The 11,215-nt window shown below is 37.2% G+C and overlaps 1 protein-coding gene across 2 annotated transcripts in view; it reads right to left on the bottom strand.

Annotated features, from left to right (window-relative positions):
- KLF5 (Kruppel-like factor 5 (intestinal)) overlaps positions 1-9,899 on the bottom strand; it is a 29,235-nt gene extending 19,336 nt beyond the window's left edge. For both annotated transcript variants that reach the window (XM_015564797.1, XM_015564783.1), the window contains exon 1: positions 9,895-9,899. The gene's annotated coding sequence lies outside the window, so the exon portion shown is untranslated. The remainder of the gene's footprint in view (positions 1-9,894) is intronic.
- Positions 9,900-11,215: the final 1,316 nt, after the last annotated feature.

Below are 11,215 nucleotides of genomic sequence, written 5' to 3' on the forward strand. Positions count from 1 at the left end.
TAGCCTATGAGAAGGAAGAAGTTCCCCCAGAGCCCCGCCTCCGCCGCGCTGACCGCACCCCTCTGGAGCCACGAGCTTCGCGCTCAGGGCGGCCGCGCAGTTTGTACACAAGTTCCCAGAGCGGGGGCTGGCGGAGCCGGGGCGGAGGGAAGGGGAGAAGCCGGCGGAGCCTCGGAAGAGAGGGAATTAGGGTGGAGACGTGGAGGGCGATCTCTCAGGACTGTTCTCTGCCAGGAATAGGAAGAAAGACAGTTTTGCACGTCTTAGGTGTTGTGCAAGGACCTGAAACTCAAAAAAGTTGAACCCCAGGAGGCAGCTGGGAGGGGGCGCTAAGGTTTTGAAAGACTTGTTTAATGAGTGTATATTTTTAAATATACAAAATGTACTTTTCTTTAGCGGAAAACTAGGGACGGTGTGATAAACAAATTAAAAAGCAGATCTTGTCTCTGTGTTTCTTTATCAGTGAGAATATCCATTTAGCAAAGCAAATTAGACGTGTCCTGGATAAAAGGTTTAATGGCAGGTATTTTTTTTTTTTTTAAGCCCATGCACAAAAAGCTTGTTTTTTTCTTACAGTACTGAAGTGGTAAGAAGAAGTTTTCACACACATTTCTATCTCGTATCTGTGTATGAAGGGGAGGATGGACCATATAAATTTTTAAGTTTTTAATACACTGTTGATTCCAGCTTAGCATGGAATCTAATTTAAGCACTAACGACTAGATCAAATGTGTTTAAATAGACATTACATCTTTGACTTATTTTTACTAGACCAGTATGTTCAAAAAATGGAGTTTAATGTTTACAAAGAAGAAACGTAGCATATTTACCCAACAACGTGGCACCTTTTCCTACGAAAAAAGACAACCAAAGAAGCCACAAACATTAGACACGCAGCAGCTCTGAAAACTGGGAATCCAAATTTGTAGGAAAGTAGTAGCCAAGTATGTTGCTGTCCGTTTACTGTTATAATGGGAAGGTGAATTTTTGCCTTCAATCAACTAAGAACACCACTTCCTTTAATCCTTAATGTTCTTGTACATGATTTTATCTGGCTTATTTGGAAGCCCGAACAATAAACTGCAATAAAAATGCCTGGAATATTACTACATATGCATATATGTTGACAGCACATTGTAGCAGTAGACAATTTTATATATACAATTTTACATATACTACTCATCACAGTAAAACAGCTTAAAAAAACAATTTGTAGAAAAATGTTAATTTCAAAGAGTAAATCTATCAAAGGTATGGCTCTCACTGAAGTGTGTAGATTTTAAAAGTTAATATACACATTAAGTATTAGAGGTATTTACTTATTATTACAAAAACAATATGCTGTGAACTTTTTCCCTTTTCAGTCTCTTTTAATATAGCTGTGATCACTGCTTTCAGAGAATGCTGGACGACTATTTTCACGTTACCAAAGTATTACTTTATGTGTTTTTGCAAACATTTTTCTAAGAAAACAATCCCATATTACTCACCTTCACCTAATAAAAGCTATCCTGATTTTCTCTAATATTGATTCCAATTATGTAATTACATAACTTTAAAAGTTTATAGAATTGGTATGGGATTTAATATAACTGTAAAAAATGATCTTTGAAAGATTTTTAGTTATCTAATGCTGATGACATGATCAAGCCTGAGTGTGATATAGATAACTCTGAATAGGACTTCTGTATTCTTTTTAACTGTAATCTAAATCTAACTTAGAATTAATACACTTTGGTACCCATTTGTATTTTTAATTTTCATTTAAGCCTATCTAGACCTTTCCTTTTGTCTTTCTTTTTACCAATGTCAGTGGCCTGTTATTTCAACCTAAGTTTTCACTGCAATAAAATCAAGGTATTAAACTAGAAATGTTTCTACATCTTACACCATTTTAAAACATGATTTTATTTACAAAAGCTTCCCCAATGCAAACAAAAACAACAACAACAAAAAACCCCAGCTATTTGATAAATCTTTAATAAGATATTTTTATAGTCCTGTTCATTTTCCCCCCCACATTTCCACTTTCATTAAAGAATATAGATATTTGAACCTAGCTATGGTTAAGCTTGCAGCACATTTACAACAGAAAAGCTAACTACAATTTTTTTTTTGCTCGAATACAGTAGCATTTATTTAAATTTCGTTTCTGACATAAGGATTCATGAAATAGGGCTGCCACTTTTAAGTAATGGTTTCTCTGAAATGCCCAACTCTGCAATCTCACAGAAAATAACTAGTTTACAGTGCACAATAGTACGGAAATTGGAAAGTAATCCTTTTTTTGTGACATTTGCCATGTGATTCTGAACATATAAAGAACATGTTCAACCAAGCTTACTTGCTGTTGCTGTTAACACAAATGCTACAGCTGCAAACCTTCTTCATCGACTTAGCAAAAAGGGTTAAAACTTGATAAATATTTTTCAAATGTTCCAGGTTCTACACTGGCCTGATGCCAGACAGTGTGAATGGACAGATCCTCAATTACTTTGAACTTTCTAGTTCTTTGCATTCCTTCCTGCTTAGTAGTGCTGTGCCATTAAGGAAGATAGGAGAAAACAAAAAACAAATGTCAGGTTTCAGAAATCAATTAGTGGCCTGGCAGTGGTGTGTTAACTGAACTGTGCCAAAACAGAGAATGCTGAGGAAAAGAAATAAAAAAAAAAGTTGAGTAGTTAAGTTAGGTAGGAGGGTAAGCATAGAAGCAGCGTGCATACTTAAGTCCTTAGTCACTGGGCAACACAGATTTAGTCTTAGAATAAACCATAAGTGTCACTATCTTTACGGGAATAAGTACGCCTGAATGTGTGGGGGCTGAACAGGCATTCAGAGATGGGGGTGGGGGGAGTTTGAAGGAGGCTGTGGAAAAAAAAAATGGGTAAATAGCTTCTGAATGATGAGACGAGAAAAATATGGAGCTATCACTAGGGCAATGTTCACAGGAGGACAAGGGCAAAGGAAATATCTGTGTTCAGTTGTTTGGCCAAAATGCCAGGGAGAGTTTGAAATTAAGGAATCTAGAGCGTTTTAGATAACATTTTATTCACTTTGATTTGAAAATATTAATGGACTATCCCAGTTATGTAATATCACAATCAAATTACTGAGTGATTTTGGGCCATAGGAAAAAAACAAGAATGGGTAAAAAATAATAATAATAATAATTTATAAGGGCGTATATTTTTCAATTTAAAGTGACTTTTTAAACAATGTCACTCCAATGCATTTAATAAAAAAAGGAAAAATAAAGTGACTTTGATGGCATTTATTACTTGTCCATCTAGTGTTAGAATCTGTATCAATAAAAACATGAAATTATTGTTCACTAAAATATTTCACATTTTAATCTATTTATTTTGTTATTAATGGCAACTACTTTAAGTCACACATCCAAAAAAAGTCATCGAGAAAAGAACACAATAGAGGCTTCAATGAATCAAAAGATTGAGATGTGAGGAAAGATGCTCTATTCATTCCTTTTGTGATGAAAAATATGTAAATAAATAGGATTATATATTTCTTTTTGGTATACATTAAGTTAATATCTTAAGGGGAAAGTACCTATTTTTTTACTATCTTCCACCCCAGTTCTTACAGTAAATTTTATATTTAAGTTTGAATTTAAATGTGCTCATAAACTATCTCATAAAACTCCCAATCTGCGCTTATTTCTACATGTACTGGAATTCACCTAACTTTCTTTTATTTTTTTAGATATATTTTTATTGATTTCAGAGAGGAAGGGAGAGGAAAAGAAAGACAGAAACTTCAAAGATGAGAGAGAATCATTGATCATCTGCCTCCTGCACACCCCCTGCTGGGGATCGAGCCCAAAACCTGGGCATGTGCCCTTGACCTGAATCGAACCGGGACCCTTCAGTCTGCAGGCCGATGTTCATCCATTGAGCCAAACCGGCTAAGGCCCTAACATATTTTTAAAACTCTAGTAATATACCCCCCAAAAGTAGAATTTTACCTTTCAGTGGAAGTTGGATTGCTTTTTTCCACCTTGCTGGTATAATAAGCACACAAAAATGATATAAATATTAATGCCTTGAGCCAAGTTTATAGGTCAGACATACTGTAGCTTAAACTGTACAGTATTTGAATTCTGACTCTAAACATCAAGGGAAAGGTTAAGAGAAAAATCCTGAACTTATTATACCAAACAATCTTTTAGAACATTAAGGTGTGCACATCAACAGCATCACAATGAGCTATGTCATCATATGAAGAGGCAATTGCTGTTCGTTTGATGGCAAAAGCACCAGCCAGTGGTCGGCAAACTGCGGCTTGCGAGCCACATGTGGCTCTTTGGCCCCTTGAGTGTGGCTCTTCCTAAGCCTTAGGAGTACCCTAATTAAGTTAATAACAATGTACCTACCTATATAGTTTAAGTTTAAAAACTTTGGCTCTCAAAAGAAATTTCAATCGTTGTACTGTTGATATTTGGCTCTGTTGACTAATGAGTTTGCCGACCACTGGCTGCGGAGCAAGCGCAGTGAATGCTCAAATGAAAAAGGGAATACCCTTTTGGAGGTTTATTTGCAAATGAAATGTGTAACAAATAGTGCTAATACCAATGCTGACTTCTTCATGCCTTAATTTCTATCCAATGGTGATGGTTGTGTACAGTTGTATAACATTTGAGGAGGACAATTTGACAATAAGTATGAAGAAGACTGAAAATGTAAACAACCTTTATAGCAATAGATAGTTTTCCCTCTAGGAAATATATATATTTGATATATATAAATTGGAAATAACCCAAGTGTTCAATAATAGAAAAGTAGTTAAATAATACATCTATGCAATGGATGCTGTTTCACCACCAAAAATGATATTATTAAAGAATATCTAGTCACAGGGGAAAATACTCATGATATGTTTTCTAAAAATATATTTTTATTGATTTCAGAGAGGAAGGGAGGAGGATAAAGAGAAACATCAATGATGAGAGAGAATCATTGATAAACTGCTTCCTGAACAACCCCTACTGGGGATTGAGCCCACAACCCAGGCCTATGCCCTGACTGGGAATTGAACCATGACTTCCTGGTTCATAGGTCGATGCTCAACCACTTAGCATGCCAGCCCGGCCTCATGGTATGTTAAGTAAAAAAAATTTAGGTTTTATAAACATATAGAAATAAAGAAAATACAAAACGTATATATTTTGGTGGCTATCACTGGATGGACATGTGATGGGTAGTTTTTATATTGCTTTATACTTTTCAATATTTTCTCAATTTTCCACAATTGCCATTTGCAATCACAATAGAGCTGCTCCTCAGTATCAGAGGGGGATTGGTTCCTGTGGGTACCTGATCCAAGGGTACTTTAAGCCCCTTATGTAAAATGACATATGGTACTCTTGCATATAACCTACATTTGTATACAGGCTACAACAGGGTACCACACATCACTTCATTCACATGGAGCATGGAGTCTGCATAGTACTTGGGAGTGTGGCAAATTCAAGTTTTGCTTTTTGGAACTTTCTGATGGTTTCCTCCCTCTTCCCCTCAATATTTTTGATCCGTGGTTGGTTGAATGCAGATGAGAGACCTGCAGATACGGAGGGCCGATTGTAAATGTTTTTTAAATAAAAACAAATAGATGTTACCTATATACAGTTAAAGGTTCATTGGAATTGTAGGTGATGATCCAATGATTTTCTATTTGAAACCAGCAAGTACAACCACAATTTGTCAACACCTGTTGTGGGTAAATTTGTAAATTTTCTTTTATTAATTTTTAAAATTTGTATTTCTTGATTTTTATTTTATTCTATTTTTTAAATATTTTCAGAAAAGGAAGAGGGAGACAGAGAGGGAAACACCATGATGAGAGAGAATCATTGATTGGCTATATCCTGCACGCGCCCTATTAGGGATCGAGCCTGCAACCTGGGCATGTGCCCTGACCTGAAATTGAACCCATGACCTCCTGGTTCAGAGGTTGATGCCACCACCGAGCCATGCTGGCTGAGCAATTTATTGATTTTTAGAGAGAGAGAGAGAAAAACATAGATTTGTTGTTTCATTTATTTATGCATCCATTAGTTGATTCTTGTATGTGCCATGACTGGGGATCAAACCTACAATCTTAGCACATTGGGATGACGCTCTAAACAATTGAGCTATCCTGCCAGGACTTGTAAACTTTCTTAATCTAGCCACTAGATTTTCAGGATTTACTGCATAGTAAACAAGTTGAAGAGAGAATACAAAATTTGAATGAAGCTGGAAAAGACAATCTGGCGAATGTTTTCAATATAAACATAAGTATGCCTTAATTCACTTCCCAAGTAATCAGTGAGACTTCTTCTACAATGATTTTTTTTTCTTAGTTATTTTGGGCACTTCACTTTACTTTGTTGCTTGTTTTTCTCTACTAAGTGATAGGTTATTTACAGTGTTTTAACAAAAATGCATAAGACTCTTAAAAATATATATATTTTTTTATTGATTGCAAAGAGGAAGGGAGAGGGAGAGAGAGATAGAAACATCAATGATGAGAGAGAATCATGGATTGGTTGCCTCCTGCTTGCCCCTACTGGGGATCGAGCCCACAACCCAGGCATATGCCCTTGACTGGAATCGAACCCGGGACCCATCAGTCCACAGGCCGACGCTCTATCCACTGAGCCAAACCAGCTAGGGCAATGCAGACTCTTAAAGCTAGATAAAGTTTATATGCATCTCTAAAGAGCTATTTGCATTGTTTGTTTTTTTAATTATAAATATTCACAGAGAAGATATACAATGAAATAGTTTCTAATGAGACGTCCACACTATCTTCCTTCTATGAGCCTTGTTCTTCTGGCACCCAAAATTGTTCAAAATTCCCAAACTTGCTTACTGGGGATTGAAAATAAAGTTGGGAGTTGGGTTGGTCTAGGAACTTGATACTTAAAATGTTTTCTCTACACCCCCCCGCAACCCCCATCCTCACCCCATCACGACCAGCACACACACACACACACTCACGTTACTATTCTAAATCATCCAGTACATTGGTGGCTCCAAACATTTATGTGCTGAGCACTGTTGCCTTAGAAATAAAAAAATGGCCCAGGCAGTGTGGCTCAGTATTTGAGCATCGATCTATGAGCCAGAAAGGTCATGGTTTGATTCCCAGGTTGCGGACTCGACCCCCATTGTGGGGTGTGCAGGAGGCAGCCAATCAATGATTCTTTCTCATCATTGATGTTTCTATCACTCTCTCCTTCCCTATCCCTTTCTCTCTGAAATCAATAAAAATATATTTGAAAATGAAATACAAAAATGAATAAGATACGGTTCCTGCCCTAAGCATTGTCTGATAGCCCAATCCTCAAATACGTTTCATTGCTTCCCTCAGCAAGTAGCTTGGAATCCACACTCTTTCACCTGGGACTTTGTCTGACTCCAACCAATCTTCCAACCTGAAATCTCACTGTGCCTCCTGCCACTTCCCTCAGGAATCTTGGTTCTATCCATAAGGATTATTTGTTATTTCCCAAATGCTCCTGCTGCTCCCTCCAAAATGGTCTTTCTTTGACCACACATACCATATGTCACAAGCCCAACTAAAATCCTACCTCTCTCCCAAGGCCACTCCATATCTCCCAGTAAGAATTACCCTCTCGGTTTCTTCCCCTTCACATTAGCTTTGGATCCCCAGGAAAGCCCTTCTTACCATCGGCTTTAGGCCCATCCTGGCACACAGTAGGCAATTGATGTTTGGTGAACTCAATTTTATTCATTATAGACATAAAGGTAAAATTAAGAATAAAAAAGTTTGATAGAATGCCATCTAAAAATGTAGAAGAAATAAGAGTTAGAAAAATCCCCATTTTATAATCATGTTATTACTTGTTTCAGGTAAGAATCAATGGAAGCTAAAATGATTGGATAAAATTTGAATGCGAAACAGAATATTTACATAGTCTCAAAGTATTACCCTACAGTTGAGGGATTAGTTATAATGGGAAAATGGTAACTTACCAATGAAAGAACTTGGCAGACACTATGCAAATGATCAAAATTAACATCATCATAAATGGGACAAACTGACATTGTATCCTCCTTTCTGATGCGATGGACTGAGAAAGAATCGACATTATCATGTAGTTCTACCAAAAATGCATAACCTAAATCCAATCTTGAAGAAAGATCGGACCAATTCAAATTGAGGAAGTTTCTACAAACAACTAGCTTGCACTCTTCAAAAATGTAAATGCCATGGAAGACAAAGAAAGGCTAAGCAATTGTTTCTTTTTCAAGAAACAAATATTCCTGGCTTGATCTACATGAGGGATGGGGGGTGGGGGTGGGGGTGGGGAGAAAGATTACTATAATGAACATTAATCAGCAAAATTTAAGTATGGACTGTAAATTAGCAAAATCTGAGTATGGATTGTAAATAAAATTTTCATACACTTTGAAATTCCACTTTTAGGAATTTATTTCTCAAAATCTCTTAAATGTGCACAAAGGTAGACAGATGTGCAACAACGTTTATGGTAACATTGTAATGAACATTATTGGGGTAATTAGCAAAATTTGGGTATGGACAATGCTACATTTCTGAATTTAATAATGTAGCTGTGGTTACATAAGAGAATATCCTTGTTCCTAAGATGTATATCCTAAACAATATTTATAGATAAAGGGTCACGATGTTTGCAACTAATTCTAGAATTAATCAAGGCCAAACAAGTGTGTGCTCCTGTGAGCGTGTGTGGAGAGATAGAGAAAAAAAGACATGGCAAAATGCTAATGATTGGTGAATCTGGGTAAAAAGTGTATAGAGAAAATTGCTTATTCGAGCTGGCCCAGGACAAGGAGACTGAAGATTCGCCAACATGGAAAAGAGATGGCTCCTGATGCCCCCACGCATGTGTAATTTTCAGCCCACACTCGACACTCCACCTCAACACACACACACACACAAATCAGGTATGAAGGGAAGCAGATTTGCCCATCTCGGACCCAGCAATTCTTCTAGACCTCTAGCCTATGGAAATTCACACACAAGGTTTGAATGTTTGCTTCTAGGGGAACTCAAACTCAAGTGATGAACTACCAGAACAAATGAACTGTGAAAATAGGGTAGAAAACATTTCCAAATAAGTAATGTTTTTAAAATTCCAAGAAGATTGAGAGGGTTCCCTGAGGACAGAACAGTGGATGAAAATGGACCTACACTTGAGAAGTTAATTATTTTTCCCCTGGATTTCTCATATATATATATGAAGGATACTTGTTAATAAACTGTGTGTTTTTAAAAAGTGTATGGAAATTCTGTATTTATTCTTGCTACTTTTTGTGTAAGTTTGAAATTATTTTTAAAAAAAGAGAATAAAAGCAAAAGTTGGGACCCATCTGATTTACTTCAAAAGACGAGATCCCAGCCCGGGCTGGGTAGCTCAGTTGGTTAGAGTGTCACCTTCATTTGCCAAGATTGAGGGTTCAGTCTCCCACAGGTTTGATCTCTGGTCAGGGTACATACAAGAATCAACCAATAAATGTAAAAATAAGTGGAACAACAAATGGATGTTTCTCTGTCTCTAAAAACCATTTTTTTAAAAAAAGGTGAATATTTTTTTAAAAAGGTGAATATTTATCTAAGACAGAACTAAACTGAGGAGAACCCATCACAAACCAACAAAAGCAATTCCATCTCAACTAAAAGACATGCCTTTCTTTAGCCTCATGAACCTATCATATCTCTGTCATGATGGGCCCTGGGTATCACTACCATTACTGCACTTACCATATTTATTTTTATTATATTCCATGTTGCGTTCATCTTTGTTTTCCCAGTGCAGAATACTAAATGAAAATATATGTTTAAATAAAGAACATACACACACATATCAAGGACCTCTAGACTCCAGACCAGCCGTGGGCAAACTATGGCCCGTGGGCCGGACCTGGCCCGTTCGGCTGTTCCATTGGGCCCTCGGAGCCGAAAGAGCAGAGGGTTCTCTTGCTCTCCCCTCCGCTCCTTCACCAGCAGCAGTGTTAACACGGCAACGTCGGAAACACGGCCGCAGCTCCTTCTTCTGAGTCCAGTTTAAGAACCCATTGTGGCCCTCGAGTCAAAAAGTTTGCCCACCCTGCTCCAGAGCTTTGAACTAAATGTCAGAAAGGACATTATTTTAGCAATGTCTTTCAAAGGTGTTAGGAAAATGTTTAAGTATAAAATGATGTTGTTGTTTTGAGATTTGCATCAACATAACCCAGAGAGGGTGAGCCCTGAGTGAAAGTATAAACGCAATCACATTGCCATGATTTCATAGTGGTTGAAGCTGGATCATGAGTACATGAGGGTTCATTCTGGCTATTTTTGTATCTTTTTGAAATGACCTATACTTAAAAAAAATGTTTTGAGGAAAGGACAGTCGAAGCAGAAGTAATAACAAGCACAACTTGAACAATCAATGAAATATCAATTTTATTTTACTGCAGCTTAGATTAGTTTTGACTTTCAGCCCTGAAAAACAAATGAATAACCAAAAAGCTGCTCTAAAGCCACAGTCCATCTTCAGTAGGCCTGTGTGACATCACAACACCAAGCAGCTCTGTGACTGTGTCTGAGAAGAGAGCTCAGGGAGCATGAAGTTAAGACTGGTGTCAGGGAACAAGTTGAACTGCAGAGATGTGTCTTTCAAATTTGAAAAAAGACCGGATTCTTCTTTGAGCTGAAAGATACTTTTGAGAAATCAGATCATTTACACGATTCACAACTTTATTTTTCAGGTTTAGAACCCCTGACATTATTAGCAGGTGTGAACTAAAGACAAATTACACAGAAAAGATGATTGAAGATATGCAAAGGCAAATTGCCCATTGTGGGTATGTACGGGAGGAGGGAGAAAGCTAAAAACTTCCCTATAAAAAATTATTTTTCAAGCAATTAACAAATATTTACTAGATTCTTACTGTGTGTAAAACACTGGGAGGTATGGCAATAGCAAGGTCCTTCAGTGGAGTGGCTTCCCATCTGGTTGAAGTTACAATATATGCACACATAAATTACTAACTACCTTGATCATATGCAAACGAACGAGAACAAGGAAGAGAGATCACTGTGGACTTTGATTCTTAAATTGACCCTTAAGAAAACACTAGATTCTTCAAAACAGTAGATAGCAAGGAAGAGGAGGAAATTCCAGTAAAGAACTGGCATAATGCTTAGTGATTTATCCAAATCACTC

Source organism: Myotis davidii, unplaced genomic scaffold (assembly GCF_000327345.1).
Source record: "Myotis davidii unplaced genomic scaffold, ASM32734v1 scaffold10, whole genome shotgun sequence".
NCBI classification, from domain to species: domain Eukaryota; kingdom Metazoa; phylum Chordata; class Mammalia; order Chiroptera; family Vespertilionidae; genus Myotis; species Myotis davidii.